The sequence below is a fragment of the Pinus tabuliformis genome, chromosome X, assembly GCF_031772625.1.
Source record: "Pinus tabuliformis cultivar Carrire ecotype Pingquan chromosome X, CPIR1, whole genome shotgun sequence".
NCBI classification, from domain to species: domain Eukaryota; kingdom Viridiplantae; phylum Streptophyta; class Pinopsida; order Pinales; family Pinaceae; genus Pinus; species Pinus tabuliformis.
The window spans coordinates 760,215,373-760,232,928 of NC_142308.1; positions in this window are offsets into that span (position 1 = coordinate 760,215,373).

Genomic DNA, 17,556 nt, shown 5'->3' on the forward strand with positions numbered 1-17,556 from the left:
ACTAGATCCGGGGTCTTCAAACTCATCCAATCTTCACTCGGAGTACAAGTCGATCCATGTGAAAGATGTTCTGGAGTCGAACATGGAAAGACATCGCCTGATTACCAGCCAATGATGTAAGTTGTTAACAAGCGCGAGAGGATTCACCGATAATGATGATGACTCTCAAGGTACTATAGTACAATTTGCGTGGTGTGAAAAGGGATTTGGCGTCAAACACCACGCAAAATATTTTGGTCGAAGGGCATTGATGTAAACCCATCGCCGAAAGTGAGAAACTTGCCGTTGAGGCATGCAAGCTTCAAAGTACTGAAAGGGTTGTTCCTTAGTCGACTTCTTGGGTAATGAGATGATGTCGACAAGAAGCGACCCATCGTAGGAAGGCCTTAATGAATCCCACATCTACGATGCGGAATGGAGTAAATGATTTTTGGATGTGAAAACGATCTGATGATACAGGGTTTAGGGTGGCGGTCATGAAAAAATGGAGCGTGAGTGTATTACAGCAGATGAGACACAGGTGAATTCTCTGAGCGACTTCTCTTGAACATACCGGCGACACTAACATGGATTGGTAGCATTAACCCAAAATATGGATGGTGTGGTGGACCAATGGTGATATGACCAGTGAACGGAACAACCCAACCCGACTGAGATGCAGAGTGAAAGTGTCATGTTCAAGAGTGACTTGCTACCAATGAAGTTTCTTCAAGTTTTCTTCCTAATTTTTCCCCAGTCATTGCTGACTAGTACCTCTTTATTTTTATCAAGCTTGAGGAGGATAACACATGCTTGTTCTATAATTTTCCCTTCGGGCAAACTCGTCGCTATGTTTTAACGAGCCTAGCGACAGTGAAACTTGTTCTTGTCTATATGGACAAGTTTGTCGCTATTGGTTTTAACGAGTGTAACAACAATGATAACTCGGTCCTTTTCAATTTTAGAGAGTCTGAAAGGGACATAAAGGAAACTCCAATAATCATTTTTCGTCATATAATCCCTTAAGTCTGAGAAAGTATAAAATAATATGAGAGGGATGAATTTTCGGTAATTTTAACGAGACGAACAAAACAAGCGCTCGATCTTTTTGTGTAATAATCCCTCAGGTCCAAAAAGATTAAAATCTAGAGGAGGGATAGCACTTCCGGTAGCTTTAATGAGCTGGAGAGGCCAATTGCTTGGCAATATTTTCATATTTTACGAGTCAGATGAAAAGAGCTTAAAGGAGACTCGTCTTTTGAGGAATGAGTGATAATTTCAGGTAGCAGCTAATTCCAGGTAAGGTTTGGAATTTTCCAATCATGGTAGTGTCACAAGGATGGCTAACAGGATCACTCTTTATAGTTGTTCCTCAAAAGGGGTAAACAATCAAATGGAGGTGAATGATCGGTTAAAACAGAGTGGAGGTGATGGTAAGGACACGACCAGGGCTCAAAAAGCTGATGATAATGCATTCACAATGGTTATTTACAGGAGGTTGGTTCATTTTTTAATGAGCTTAAACTCTGGGGGAAAGTTTGCTCATTGCTAAGGTTTAATTTTTAACGAGCTTGAACTTCGCATGAAAACTGCTCATGGTGGGTTTATTTTTCAATGAGCTTGAACCTTGTGGTAACATTGCTTGTGGTTAGGTTTATTTTTTAATGAGCTTGAACTTTGCGGAAACATTGCTTGTGATAAGTTTTCATGCCCCCAGCATAATAACGCAAATCGAGGTGCATGCCCCCCAAGCTTCGTTGCATTCATTGCGGTGGTTGGAATGAAGGTTTACCTTCGAGATATTTGAAATACTCAACTTGTATTTTACGAGATCGTAATGAAAGACCCGATTTGGAAAGGGAGTTGTTTCATTTTTTAATGAGGTTGACACAAGATAGGAAATGTCCTCAGAATCCACCGTATTTACAGTATTTGATAAAAAAACAAAAATTGAAGGATGATTAAGGTCACTGGAATAATCTTTGTGGTAATCTAGAAGATGGGAACGATGGTGGTAATCTTCCCATGGTGCCCCGTCAATCATCATTGATTGAAAAATTCCTTCATCTGTATAATGTACTTGTGACCAAGGATCTAAAGGGGTGCCATATTCCTTTGACCTATCTATCCAAACGCTTGATGAGCGTTGATTTTTGTTTGCCTCCCATGCCGAAAACATTGATTGCTACAAGATTTCTATTGGGCTTGGAAGCAATACCTGCAGATGATCCATGTTAATATCGTTTTCAGAGATATTTTGAATAGAAGATATCATATTGCAGGTTCCCACTATTGCCACTTCCGCCAGATTGATTGGAGGCGGTAGGGCAAAAGTCCCCATTAATATAGGGTCTTTTAGTAGGCCTACTCTGATATTTTGAAGCGAATGAGGGCTTCCATGGATCATCAGAATGCTTCCCATAACTTGTGAACTGTTGGGGAGAAATGTTTGTTGGTCGACGATTGTAATTCCTCCTTGAAAGGGAAATGCAATCTTCCTGAAATAGGTCGACACAACAGCTACCATAGCATATATCCAGGGCCTTCCCAGTAGGATGTTGTAATTGAGGTTTCCATCAATTACTTCAACATCTATTTCTATTATTTTTCCCCCCAGTTTGACTTGCAAGTTACTTAAAATCCCGTATGGGGTGTATGTTCATCCATCAAATTATTTTAATGTTTTCGAATATCGCGACAAGGGTGGAGATCCTAAAGTTTTCCAGTAACTCATTGACATAATACATGTAGATTCCCCCTCATCAGTAATTGTTCGATGAATAGTTTTTTTGAGGGCTTTCACTTGAATGAGGAAAGCTAGTTGAGCTGGCAACTGAGGGTCATATCCTTTGTGATTAAAGGATACAAGATTGGAATTCGCTAGGTCAATCCCACCTATCGCTGATAATAAAGCCTGCTTTTGAGAGGGGCAATTTTGCAGTACCTCAAGTGTCGACATAGCGGATGGCGATTGGGCCAGATCCTCCACTATATTATAATGCTGTGCTGCTCTAGCATGAGGATTAAATGTCGATTTGTGTACTACTCCCTTTGGCGGCTTTATCGTTAGTTCAGGAATGATGGGTGGCACAACTTCGGTCGAAGTTGTTGTCAAACTACTGGGTTGATCATTGGCCTTGTTGTCTGACAGCTGCGGATTCCCGTAATCTTTATTCCTTGTCGATATCAAAGCATCGTTTTGTTGCTTCGAAACTGACAACATTAGCACTTGGGATAGGGAAGCATTGTCACTAGCATCTAGATTTCTTCCTGGATTTGGAAACGGATTAGTCAATACTGCCGAGGTTTTTGAATTCTTGAAGAATTTCCTAATCTCAACTTTATACGGACACTCTCTTGTCCAATGATCCTCATCACATATTAGGCATGGACGATTTGGTTTCCTATCTCCAGAAGGTTTTGCAGAAGATTTTTCAGGGGACGACTCCTCCTGTTTTTTCTTCTTCCCTTTATTTTTCTTCTTGCCTCCTGGTTGCTTGGTTTCTTTGCCTTTGTCAGTCGATACGACATTTACTTCCGAGGCGAGAAGTTCTTCATTCGCATTTTGACCTGAAACCATATGGGCCTTTTTTTGACTTAGCCTTTACGGTTTTCGTGCTGGTCATTCCTATCACGCCGTCCCTGGCATGAGAGTCTTTATTTGATTTAGGAGAGGGAGGAATGGAAAATTCCGGTCTAGGAGCATCAAGGGATTTTATCGTAGAGTGTGCCAGACTGAGTATAAATCAAGTCTAAATATTGCGCACGAGCAATTACTTGCTCTTCAGTGATGACTCCTCCCTTTGCCACATCTTCCGTAATAGAAGGTAACAACGACTTAATAAACCATTCAGCCAACAGCTGATCAGGAACATATGTTTTTACCATTCTACGACGACGTTGCCACTCATGAATATGATCGGATATGTGAGTGGCCATCGTTTGCTTGAAATTGGTAAGAAGCTCTATTCCCATTTCGTACCTTATGGGTAATTGAAAATGGGTTAAAAAGGTTGTGGCTAGGGTACTGAAGTTATCAAACGAAGCTCTAGGTAACTCGATATACCATTTTGCTGCCGGACCAGTTAACGTTCACTGAAAAAGGCGAAGCCTAATCGAATCATCATTTAGAGTGTTAGATGAACACCATAGATGAAAGGTCATCACATGATTCGACGGATCTTCACCTGGATTTCCATTAAATTTAGGAATATCTGATGGAAGTTTATGAGGAATTGCTAGCCACCAAGGGGCGTAAGCGATTGGATCGTTTGTTAGCCAGTTTAGATCTGGTAATTCTAAAGTTGCCACGAAGGGCAACTGTTGATTTAGGTTCGGTGAAGCATACTCAGGATAAGATGGGATTGCTTGAGCAGTGGGTCTTTGCATACTAGCATAGTGCATTTGATGCTGATAACTTTGGTAAGGTTGATGGGCATAACCATTATGAAATGGTTGATGTTGACCGTTTTGAATATACGGCTGCCCATTACTTGCAAAGACTTGGTGCTCAGATCCTTGGTAAACTTGCTGGAATTGTGGTTGTTGATATTGCACCAGCCATGGTTGTGAGACCATGTGCTGTTGTCCAATACTGGTTGTGTGACCAAGATGAGGGGTAACGGTACCCGTTTGAGCCAGGGTCACTCCAGTTAAGGAGCCACTGACCGATGATTGTGGTGGCGTCGCAGGGACAAGGGGTTGTTGGATTGTGACCTGAGAGACTTGAGGTTGGCATACAACAGGTAATGCTTGTACTTGCGACACCGTCACAATAGTCGATGTAGTGGGGATATTTGACATAGGCATACTTTGTTGCATTGAGTATACAACTCTTGGTTGTTGAGGTAGTATTGGTATCCAACCACTGGATGTAATTCCAGCATAACCTAAATTCTGTTGCAAACCCTCGTATGTTTGACCTCCTGGAGGAGACAATGAAAGGGCATATTGCCCCCCATACGGCGGTAGTCTGGTGCTTAATGGAATGATTTGCCTTTGAAGACCGGACTGCCCAAATTGACACTGCGAAGGATCAATTTGTTGGGACTCAACATAAGAGATTCCAGATATTATTCTGGATGAACAAATGGGAACAGACCATACCGTTGAAACAGCCTCTGGACGGATTGCATCCATCAATTGAGAGCTAGTTGCGACAGATGGTATGTCGACGAACATTGTTAGAGTGGCAGCAGGAAGTTTTGTTGCTGCTTTGTCAGATGACACAGTCCTAGATGTTGACAGTTGTTCAGACATATCTAGTCTATCCAAAAGGTTTCCTAGCGATTCTATAAGAACTTCCGATAACAGTACACTAATTTCTGATGAAGAGGGATATAGAGTGACCCCAACTCCAAATTGCGATGGAGTAGTAGATGGCGGATCCTCCACAATCTCTTCTATAGCAATCAAACTGGGTGGAAGAGGTAGACTGTCAGGTCCGTAAAATATTTCCAGTGCCGAAGAAGGTATAAATTTTGCAACGACTGATGTTTGGGGAACAACACCTTCCGAATCAGCTATGGATGGAGCCGGTTCAGGTAAAGAAGTGTTTACCCTCACACTAGGATCAGTTCTACTGTCCTCTAGTGGCTGCGGAACTTCTTATGTAAAGGCAGGGGTACCATAAATGTTTGGAGTAACCGGAGTCTCCGAGGGTGTCGGAACACTTGTTCCAACCCGACCAGGGGACTTTGAGCCAGTTAAACAAGTTCACTTTGTCTAGAATAGTTTTGATTCTAGGGACAAAGATGGTTGACTCGTAAGTCTCCACGAACGATGGGGTTTCAATTGACTTTCCTCCACGATTGCGGATTACTTGATCAACTAAAAATAAAGGGGAAAATGTTTCCAAATTAAATGAATTTTAGACGCTTTGACACAACTTGTTTTTTCAATTTTTAAGAGTCGAGAAACAAAAGATGACTCTAGTTGCCTTCGATTTTTAATGACCCTGAAGTGACAAGTGCTCAGATGGACCTTTTCCTTTAAGGAGTCTGAAAAGGAACGAAAGAGACTACTTTGGAAATCTAGATAGAGGGATTACCAAACCAATCGCAAAACTACAGAATACTTTTTACGGTATGACAGTCAATCTTCCTGAATGCTGTGTTCAGTGCATTGCGATCAATAGGGCGGCAGACACGGCTTCCTATGGATAAAGGATATAGCCTATTGTGGTCTCCCAATATATACTCGACGGTACGTGGGAGCATAAGTCTGTACTGGCACTTGTCGTCTCAAAGAGGAGGAATCACCCAACCAAAAGTGAAGCGACAGTTACCAGGCTTTACGATGCCGGAATACGTCTCTAGCCTAGACTTCTAGATGTTGTGTGTTAGGTTCCAAAGAATTTTTATGTTCATTGAATTTATTTTACAGTTGATCTTTCTTAAGAAATTTGCCTTTCAGGTTCACCGCGTGATGTAGATATAATTCCTAAAATTCAATCTAAGATGATAAACAATCGTTTAATATTCTTTTTGCAATGAAAATCCTAGCTACTAAAGAAAGAGAGATGATATTCTTTCAACATAGAGCAGAGAGCACACACTAGATTCACTATCCTAAATCAAACCAATAAGTAGTCTAAATGCAAATGCACATGCATGTATTTGTTTTAAGCTTTCTTAATGTGTGAATGATAAGAAGAATGCTAAGTACAAATCTGAATTATCTTTTCAAAGCGACAGTACTAACAAATTTCTCTTCAAAAACGAAAGGAAGATAATGACGACACTTTACTATTTTGAATTGAAAATTGCTTTCGACACTTTGAAAAACTACTAATTCAAATCAAATACAAGAGTAACTGTATAATCGACCATCAAGAACAATAGAATTATTTTCTATGACTGAAAACGACACTTGCGACACTTCCAAATCAAGAAACGACAGTTCGATTATGCTACTACTTTGTAAAAGAGAACTGAAAATGGCGCACAATACATAAAAACATTCATATTTATTTGCACAATGGAGGTAGAATGATGGAAAGGAAGAGGGTTTCCACAGTGGTATACTGATCACAGACAGCAAAACTCCAGAATAGAGCTAGAGAGAGTGAACACAGAAACCAAAAACTGAGAGCAGAAGAGGTCTTATCTGATCAGCGCACCTGCAACACAGGGAAAGTGCGATGCAGCGCACCTACTACACATGGGAGGTGCGATGCATCTAGATTCCCAAGGGAAGAAGGTGCGATGCTATAGGGACGAGACTTCAACTGGGTTCCGGGTCACAGTTTGCAGCTCAGTTCAGGGATTTAGGCCGAACAAGTGATGTACAGTAAATAGAAATCACAGAGGTTGATCTAATGAGGTTACTAGAGCCACCACTAGCGAAATTGGAAGGTTTTCAAATCGATTGTTCAATTTATAAATAAAACCTAGAGATAGACTTAAGCAACATTGATCTACTTTTCACCTAGGCAAAGTATTGCACAAATGCATTGAAATGAACCTGTCTCTCAGTCCTGAAAAATGTGAATTCTTAATGACTGAAGGGACCGTTCTAGGTCATTCAATATCTCAGTAGGGACTACAGGTGGACCCGAACAAAATAAAAATCATCCAAAGGGTTCCACCTCCACAAAAGAAGATGGATCTCAGGAGTTTCTTGGGGTTAGCTAGATACTACTGAAGGTTCATAATGGAGTTCAGCAAGTTGGCCTCTCCTTTATTTGGGTTGTTGGCCAAAGATTATGAGTTTATATGGTCAAAATGCTATCGAGAGGCCTTATAAAATTTAAAGGGTAATTTAACCACTGCACCAATCCTTTGAGGCCCAAACTGGGCCCTCCATTTTCATATTCATGTTGATGCCTCACACAAAGCCATAGGAGCATCCTTAGGTCAGGTAGAGGAGAAATTTCCCTATGCTATCTATTTTATCAGTAAGAACCTATCAAAGGCTGAGCTAAATTATACTGTGACTAAAAAGGAATTCCTGGCTGTTGTGCATTCATTAAAAAATTTAGGCATTACATTACAGGCTACCAAACATTTTTTCATACTAACCACACTGCAATCAAATATTTAATGAACAAACCAGATGTGAATGCTAGAATTATAAGATGGTTGCTTTTATTACAACAGTTTGATCTAACTATTGTTGATAAGCTTGGTAAGGAAAATGTTGTTGTAGACTTTCTATCTAGGATGAATATGCCTGTAGGTGAAGAAGGAATGGTGGATGACCAGTTACCAGATGAGCATTTGTTTGCTATTTTAGTTCTCTCCCCATGGTTTGCTGATATAGCAAACTATTTGGTATCAGCACAGTTCCCACCAAACTTTCCCTCCAAAGAAAAGAGCAAGATAGTCAGGAAAAGTTCCCCCTTCACCTGGATTGGGGGCAATCTTTTCAAACTTGGCCTAGTTCAAATCTTGAGAAGGTGTGTAAGGGAAGAGGAAGTTCCTTCTTACCTATCAGGATGGACCTTATGGATGTCACTTTGTAGCAAGGAGGACAACATTCAAAGAGTTACAAGTCGGCCATTATTGGCCCACTCTTCATCAGGATGCGAAAAAGTGTATTAGTCAGTGTGATCGGTACCAGAGGATGGAAAAGCCTACTCCAAGAGATGAAATGCCCCTAGAACCTCAAGTGACTTTCGAGCCATTTTACAAGTGGGGCATGGACTTCATTGGGCCTATCAACCCTCCTTCAAAGCAAAAACAATACATTATTGTGTGCACTGATTATTTGACTAAGTGGGCTGAAACCAAGGGGATTAAGGTAGCAACAAAAGAGAAGGTGGCTGAGTTCCTAACAGAGAATGTATTCTAAAAATTTAGGTACCCTAGAGAGCTAGTCATAGACCAAGGCAACGAGTTTAACTCCAACATGATTGAAGAACTGCTCAGCCATCAAAAAATCAAGCATAGGACCTCCACTCCTTATCATCCACAAGCTAATGGGCAAGTGGAGGTGACCAACAGGGCATTGGAGAGCATCTTAACCAAGATACTAAGCAAAAACAAAAAGGATTGGGCAGAGAGACTAGTTGAGGCCACCTGGGCCTATAATACAACATGGAAGACCACCACTGGATTTACACCTTATGAGCTGATATATGGGAAAAAGGCTTTGCTGTCCATTGAGTTTGAATATAACACATTGAGGAGGGAAGTCCAACTAGATTTGGATCTCAGTCATGCACAAAAAGAAATATTGTTCCATTTGAATGGCTTGGATGAATTCAGAATGTAGGCCCTCCTACATACAGAGATAGTTCAACTTCAAAGGAAGATCTGACACGATAAACATATTAAGGAGAAGCAATTTCAGGAGGGAAATTGGGCATTGTTATATGATGGAAAGATTCCATGATAATGGTTCAGTGAAAATCAGAACTATAGATGAAGAAGCCATTCCATTGCTTGTTAATGGACATCGATTGAAAATGTATAAGAGCCCTTTATCAAAGTAAGAGTTCATTGACAATTTCAATAAAATAGTGATGATGGTGGAGCAAGTTCCATAACCCTCATTAGGTCACTGGAAAAAAGAAAAAGAAAAAAAGGACTCAGGTGAAAACCTCCATGAGGCGCCTGAGTCCCATCTTTGGGTTGAAAACCTCGTGAGGTAGACCAAGGATGCCATGATAATGGTTCAATTCAAATAAGAACTATAGATGAAGAAGCCATTCCATTGCTTGTTAATGGACATCGATTGAAAATGTACAAGAGGCCTTTATCAAAGCAAGAGTTCATTGACAATATCAATAAAATAGGGATGATGGTGGAGCGAGTTCTAGCTCCTCCCTCATCAGGTCACTGAATTAAAAAAAAAGGACTCAGGTGAAAACCTCCATGAGGGGCCTGAGTCCCATCTTTGGGTTGAAAACCTCGTGAGGCGGCCCAAGGATGAGAAAAAAATAGAAAGAAGAATAAGAAGATCCCTGGGTGAAAACCTTCCTTGAGGCGGCCAGGGCAAACATCTAGGGTGAAAACCTCTCTGAGGTAGCCTAGGTGTTTATATCTATATCTATATATATATATATATATCTAGATATAATTGTTATTTTCAGGTGGGCGAGAAAGACAATCCAGGAGCAAAGAGAGGATCCAAAGGGAACCCTGCCTCACATATATTCATCTTCTCCACTCCTTACCATGCATCTCTCCATCAATTCCATTGTTTTTTCACTTTATTGCTTCTATTTAGGCGAAGACTGTGTTTTCTATAGGATCCCCTGTATTCCTACAAGATCCCCCGAAAACCTATAGGGAGAAATCCAAGGGTGAATGGTAGGTTGGTTAGGTCCTATAGCAGCCTGTCCCACAGAATATCAATCATCAGCTATAGGTCTTCACTAGGACGATCCAGAAGCTCTAGACAACAACCAACAGACAGTAGACAATAGACAATAGAGGAGGAAGAAGAATGACCATGCAACAAATAAACAACGCAACACCTATGATCCTCGACAAGTACAACATGGCATCGAGACCACAGGTAAGTATCCCTATCACTCACTCATATGCATCATTTGATCAAAAGATGTAAGGTTTACAAGGTAGTTGGTTTATACATGAAAAGGTGGCCAGTTAACTTGGCCACCTTCGACAAAGCAGAGAGTTAGGTGGAAAACAGGAAATTATTTTTAAAATCAAAAGAGAATGTAAGAGTCTAAAAACATTGATTTATTTTTGGTGGCATTCAAATCCAATGTAAGGTGGGGCCCCAAACCATGTTAAAGTTTGAGCGATAGCACAAGATTTAAGTAAGTGTGGGTTCGAGAGGCAGATAAAGTGCTTTGCGGGGGAGCAATGAGCACGAGTTATAACTTAGGCTGAACCCCCACAGTTGACCATGAGGTCAAGGTGTTTGACCGAGATCTACGACCTGAGACTGCTATGGGGTGTTTTGAGCCTGGTGAACATCCTGTACACTCCCAACCCCTGCAGCAGGCCACCCCAATCACTCCACTCCATCTCATATCCTCCACGTCATCTGCCACCCTCATTCAATACCATCCACCTCATTCACCATACCCCATCACCTCATTTGCCATTCCATAGAGACAGTGTTGTTTATGGCTACCATTTTAGGATGCTTGAAGAATTAAGATTTGGGGTAGAAACACTAGTTCACCAAAGACTCAACATACCCTATTTCTTGATGCAATCACTCATAGACTCCAACAACAAAGTAAAGGAAGGGAATTACCAACAATTGGGTCACCATGGGTTGATCAAAATCCTCATTTAGGATGCCCTCCAAAACCTTAGGATCCCTATAACATGGTCAATCTTTAGAGACTTACCAGAAGAGGATGACATCAAAACCCTCACCTATGTTGTTAGTCCTTCTGTCACTGAGGAGGAGGAGAAACAAGAAGAAGAAGATACATAGCTAGATGGGGATGAGATGGATGAAGAAAAAATTAATATAGAGGAACATGATGAAGAAGGAGAAGAAAAGGAGGATGATGTTGAAACAGAGGAAGAAACGAAGGAAGAAACTGATGGAGATGAGAAAGAAAAGCAAGAGGAAGAAGATAAGAAAAACAGAGAGGAAGATGACATTGAAATAGAAGGGGAAGAACATAAAGAGGAGACACCTAGGGTGTCTCCAGAGGCCCCTGAGAGGGGGGAAACAATTTCCCTCACTACTCTCAGCACCCCAGTCAAGAAAAAATGGAAAAGAAGAAGGAAAACCCCTCTATATTTCAGAACAAGAAGGAGCACAAGAATCAAACAAGGGAAGCCACAAATATCAACAAAAATCTCTATTAAGATTAAAGATTCCCCCACACCAAGAGATAAAATGCCTTCCCCTGTAGGAATTTATAGGGTAAGTTCCTTAGACATAACACCAAAGGACACTGCTCACAAACAGATCGCAGATCAATACACCAGTACTTTTGACGTGGTTAAAACCCTCAAAGAGGGAAATAGTCCACGGCCTGAGCCAACGTGGCCACTTCAGGCAATTTATTAATAAAAGAATGAAAATTTACATAAGCTTCTCTCATAGACGGATTACCCTACAAATGACCCTCCATGCTCTTTAAATAGAGATCATGGACCAAACGGGTGTTAAGCCACGGATCAAGTGTCAGTAATACCGAGGAGAGAATGAACCATTGGATCACTACATATCGTGACCGTCGGATTGTAAGTTACAAAATGTACATATTAAAGAAACACACTTTGCCTAACTCTATACCTAAGTCTATACTAGACCAAGTTGTACTTAACTATTTCCTATGTGTCGGAATATCCTAACATCCCCCTTTAAGAACAACTTGGGATAGGATTGAAGGATTTACAAATATGACACAATAGGAGAAGGAAGGAGGCACTAGAGCCTATCCCCCCTTAGTGACAACTTCCTGAACTCCAACCATAAATCGAAGTTTAGTGAACTTTGCCTCTGTGAGAGCCTTTGTAAAGATGTCTGCAACTTGATCATCTGTTGAACAATATTGCACTTCAAGAACATGGTCATGAATGAGCTTTCTGATGAAGTGCATGTGCAGTTTAATGTGTTTGCTGCGCTGATGTTGGACTGGATCTTTGCATAGTTGAATGGCACTTTGATTATCACACCAAAGTGTAGTCAGATGCTGCTGCTGAAAGCCAAACTCTGACAGGATCTGACGAAGCCACAAGGCTTCCTCACTAGCTTCTATGGCACCACGATACTTTGCTTCTGCTGAAGAAAGAGAAATGGTACCTTGTTTCTTGCAAGCCCATGTAATAGGTCCTGAACCAAGAGTGAACACATAACCTGCAGTAGACTTCTGATCATCAGGGTCACCAACCCAATCGGAATCAGTGAAACCAACCAATAGAGGAGATGCTTCGGCACTGTAATGAATCCCAAACTGAACTGTACGTCAAACATAATGAAGTATTCTTTTAGTTTCTTTCCAATGACTTTCACGTGGGTTTTGCATAAACCGAGCAACAAGGCCAACAGAAAAGGAAAGGTTAGGATGGGTATGGGTTAAATACAAAAGTTTTCCTACAAGTTGACGGTATAAGGTAGCATCAACTTTAGGAGAAGTACAAGTGACTAAAAGTTTGACTCCAGACTGAAAGGGAGAAGGGGCTGGCTTATAGTCTTCCATGTGAAAATGGCGTAGAATATCACAGGCATACTTGGATTGGGAAAGGGAAATACCTTCCTTGGATTGCAAGACTTGAAGACCAAGAAAAGTGTCCTAAGTCTGTCATTTCAAACTTCCTTTTAAGGCTAGACTTCACATGGTTTATAAGGTTGGGATCACTACTAGTTAGGATAAGATCATCAACATAAAGAACAAGAATGATAAGAGACTTGCCCACTTTCTTGGTGTAGACAATATTGTCAGAATGACACCTAGAAAAGCCATTTTCTGAAAGAAAGTTATCCATTTTGGCATACCAAGCTCGAGGAGCTTGCTTGAGACCATAAAGGGATTTATTAAGCCGACATACAAGGCTGGAGTCTATTTGTATAAAGCCAATAGGTTGTTCCATATAGATTTCTTCATGCAAGTCCCCATGCAAGAAGGCTGATTTAACATCCATCTGATGGACTTCCCATTTGAAAGAGGAAGCAAGGGAAAGAACAAGGCGGATAGAGTTCATTTTGGCAACAGGGGAGAAGGTTTCAGTATAGTCAATGCCTTCAACTTGTGAAAAACCCTTAGCAACAAGATGAGCTTTATGTTTATCAACTTTCCCATCTGGTCCATACTTGGTTCTATAAACCCATTTGCATCCAACAAGTTTTCGTCCCTTTGGTAGAGGAACAAGATCCCATGTATCATTTGCCAAAAACGAATGATATTCTTCATTCATAGCTGCTTCCCAATCTGGATGGCTTGAAGCTTCTGAAAAGGTGTCAAGATCATAATTCATCAAAGCTTGAGCTAGTAAAGAAGAGGCTCTCTCGAACTGAGAACGTGTACGTCACTGATCTGTAGGATCACCAGCAAGATCACCTGCTGCATCCCGAGTGGCACAGACCCATTTTGGAAGATGAGGAGCTGAAGGATGATCCTGAGAAGGTGGGGGAGGATTTCCATCCTCGCTTTCATCATCTAAAGAAGAAATATTTTCAAAATTAGAAGAGATAGGGAGAGGTGGCACATCTGCCGAACTAGGTTCGCAGGCCGATATATTTTCAGCAAACTTTACATCTCTTCTAATGATAACATTTTTGGACTTAAGTGGAATAAGTCTATATCCTTTGACATCTTCAGAATATCCAACAAAAATACATTTTTCACTCTTAGGTTCTAAAGATTTATGTTTCTCATTTGGAATATGGGCCCATGCTTCACTTCCAAAAACACGAAAGTGACTTACATCTGGTTTGATTGAGCTCCATGCTTCTTCTGGAGTGATATTCTTTAAAACCTTAGTAGGAGTGCGATTTATTATGTAATTTTCACAGTTAATTGCTTCTGCCCAATAATTAAGACTAAGTCCTTTAGATTGAAGCATACAATTAGCCATTTCCTTTAAGGTGCGATTCTTCCTTTCAGCTACACCATTTTGTTGTGGAGTATATGGAACACTATGTTGCATTTGAATTCCATTCTCAGTGAAAAAGTTGATGAATGTGTTTTTAACATATTCTTTGCCATTATCAGATCTTAGCTTAAGAATTTGATGTCCAGATTGTTTTTCAACAAAGGCCTTAAAGGCCAAGAACATGTTAAATACTTCACTCTTGAGTTTTAAGAAGTATACCCAAGTGCGTATGGAGAAATCATCAATGAAAGTTAAGAAATACTTGTAGCCAGAGAATGAAGCAACTGGAATTGGACCACATAAATCACTATGCACGAGCTGTAAAGGGGCCGAGGCGTGCCAAGAGGCACGTTTTTCAAAACCGTCCCGATGATGTTTTCCGAGTACACATCCAGAACAAGCACCATCTCTGCAAGATACCATTGGAAGACCTGTCACCGAAGAGAGCGATAGTTTAAGTGACCAAATCGCTCATGCCAAAGTTTGCTCACTTCATCATTATGAGCAACAAATACTGAGGGAAGATTTGATGACCCAAAGTTGTGAAACTTATACAACCTTGTAGAATCATCAGCAATGCCAGTAGCTAAAATTCCTACATGGTATCAGAGCACCAAAGGACACCGCTCACAAACAGATCACAGATCAATACACCAGTACTTTTGACGTGTTTAAAACCCTCAAAAAGGGAACAGTCCATGGCCTGAGCCAACGCGGCCACTTCAAGCAATTTATTAATAAAAGAATGAAAATTTACATAAGCTTCTCTCATAGACGGATTACCCTACAAATGACCCTCCATGCTCTTTAAATAGAGATCATGGACCAATTGGGTGTTAAGCCATGGATCAAGTGTCGGTAATACCGAGGAGAGAATGAATCTTCGGATCACTACATATCGTGACCGTCGGATTGTAAGTTACAAAATGTACATAGTAAAGAAACACACTTTACCTAACTCTATACCTAACTCTATACTAGACCAAGTTGTACTTAACTATTTCCTATGTGTCGGAATATCCTAACATCCCCTAAGTCACCAATCACTTATATAAGGAGGTCTAGTACTAGATCAATTTCCTTAGAGGGTAAGGCCATCCAATAGGATCCACATCAAAAACTTCAGGAAGCACAAAAATTGGAAAGCAAGGTAGGGGAGCAGCAAGAAACAAAAGAGGAAGACATTGGGCACATGAAAGAGAAGCTTAAGGAAATGAGCAAAGAGCTAAGTGGCTAAAGGGACAGAGAAGCAATAATGAGAGATCAAATTGAGAGGGAAAATTCATGGCTGAGAGGAAAGCCATAGGAAAGGGAAAACAAACTAGCATGTATGGCCAACCTCTCCTTGGAGGCCATCCAATATAGGATGCTAGCTAAATCCTATGCTCTTTACCTCAGAGAACAATGGATGTAAATTAAAATTAAAACACTAGCACAAAGGGGCACCATGCCATTTTAGGACTACAGGTAGCTTATTGATATTTGAGATCAAATTACAGTTAAGGATAGGGCCAAAATGGCTGAGTTTTACTTGCACAACATGGCCCTCATAGACATGAATATTTGGGATCCTAATGTCGAGCTAGGAGATCTGCAATTAATGGCTTTGGAATCATGGATGAACCATGAGGAGTCAAGGGCTGCAGAGATGAAAAGAATATTGGTCAGAGAGAAAAATGAACCTCTTTTCATTAGAGCTGAACAATCAAATCCCATGGCCCTAATCAGCACCCATAATCTAGTCACAATTGATCCTCAGCTGACACCTAGATATCTTGCTGCCCAAGAGCAAGCAATTTCACATTTTGAGGATATGTCTAGGCTACTAGGAGGTGATAGTATACGTGTCTGCTTAAGGAGATGGAACATACTACCACACAACTTGAAGATCAGAGAATATCACTCCTCTCAAAGGTTGAGAGAGGCACTCAACAGGACACCTATGTATAAGCAATGAATGCAAAGGTTGAAGGTCAATTGGATAGGCCTAAAACTCAGCCCACCACTACTCCTAGGGATGCTAGAAGGGAGAAAAGAAGAAGAGGAAAATAGGTAGTGGGAATAAGTAGAAAGGAAAGTAGGCTTCTATGAACAAGAAGAAGAGACCACAGCAAAGGCATGGGATGTCAGAGAGGCTACTAGAGCCATGAAGGACATGGACATTGACTAAGTTTCTCAGAAGGTGAGCAACACTTTCAGTAGGGGGGTGATGATGAGCCTCATCATTGGGTAAGTATATGGGCCTTAATTCACCTCCTAGCTTAGTCAAACCAACTATTCTCACAACTTATTGCATACTTTTGATTATATTTTGTTTATGAGATGAGTTAGAGTTTGATATTTTGCTTTGGGGTTTAATGTGCATGTAACACAAGATTAAAGGATAAAAGCAAGGAATTTTGGCAAAAACCTTGGTCAAAATTCAAATGGGACAAGGGAGAGGAATTATAGGAGGTAAATCCTCCTCATTTACTACCCCTCCATTTGAATATTCCTCCATCAGCTCGGAGTGCAAACAACCAAATCATGAGGACTAGAAGGCATCTGAGCAAGTGAAAGTCAAAGCACCAATTTATCTCGAGTTTGGGAGCCGAGCCTCCCTAATTTTAAGGATTTCATTGAAGACTTCAGGCGTATAAGTAGAGAGGCCTAGGATCTCAATAGGATTGGGACCTTTGATTGTAAATCTCTACTTTATTTTCGAGTTGCAAGACTTGTGACAATTTTTGATGTAATGCATTGTTTTGATAAAAAGAATGAGTTTTGTTTTGAGCCAGCACTGAGTTAACTCAGAGGGCTGAAGGTCTTGGGTTAGGGCCCAACCCTAGCAGCTAAGGCTCCTCTTTATTGTACATGTATGCTAGTGTAGATTCATGGTTCAATTGCTCATTTTTTTAAGTAGATGCATTTCCATTACAACAGTGTAGTGCATAGATTCATGGTTTAACCGTTCATTTGCTTAGCATAGATGTTTAAATGGTTAATTAAGATATGGTGTGATTTAGCATTACATGTTGTTTTCTTCATTACTATAGTAGAGTATCTCTCTTAGAATAGATTTTCTCTTCTTCCATCAAATAATCAAGCTTCTCTTGAC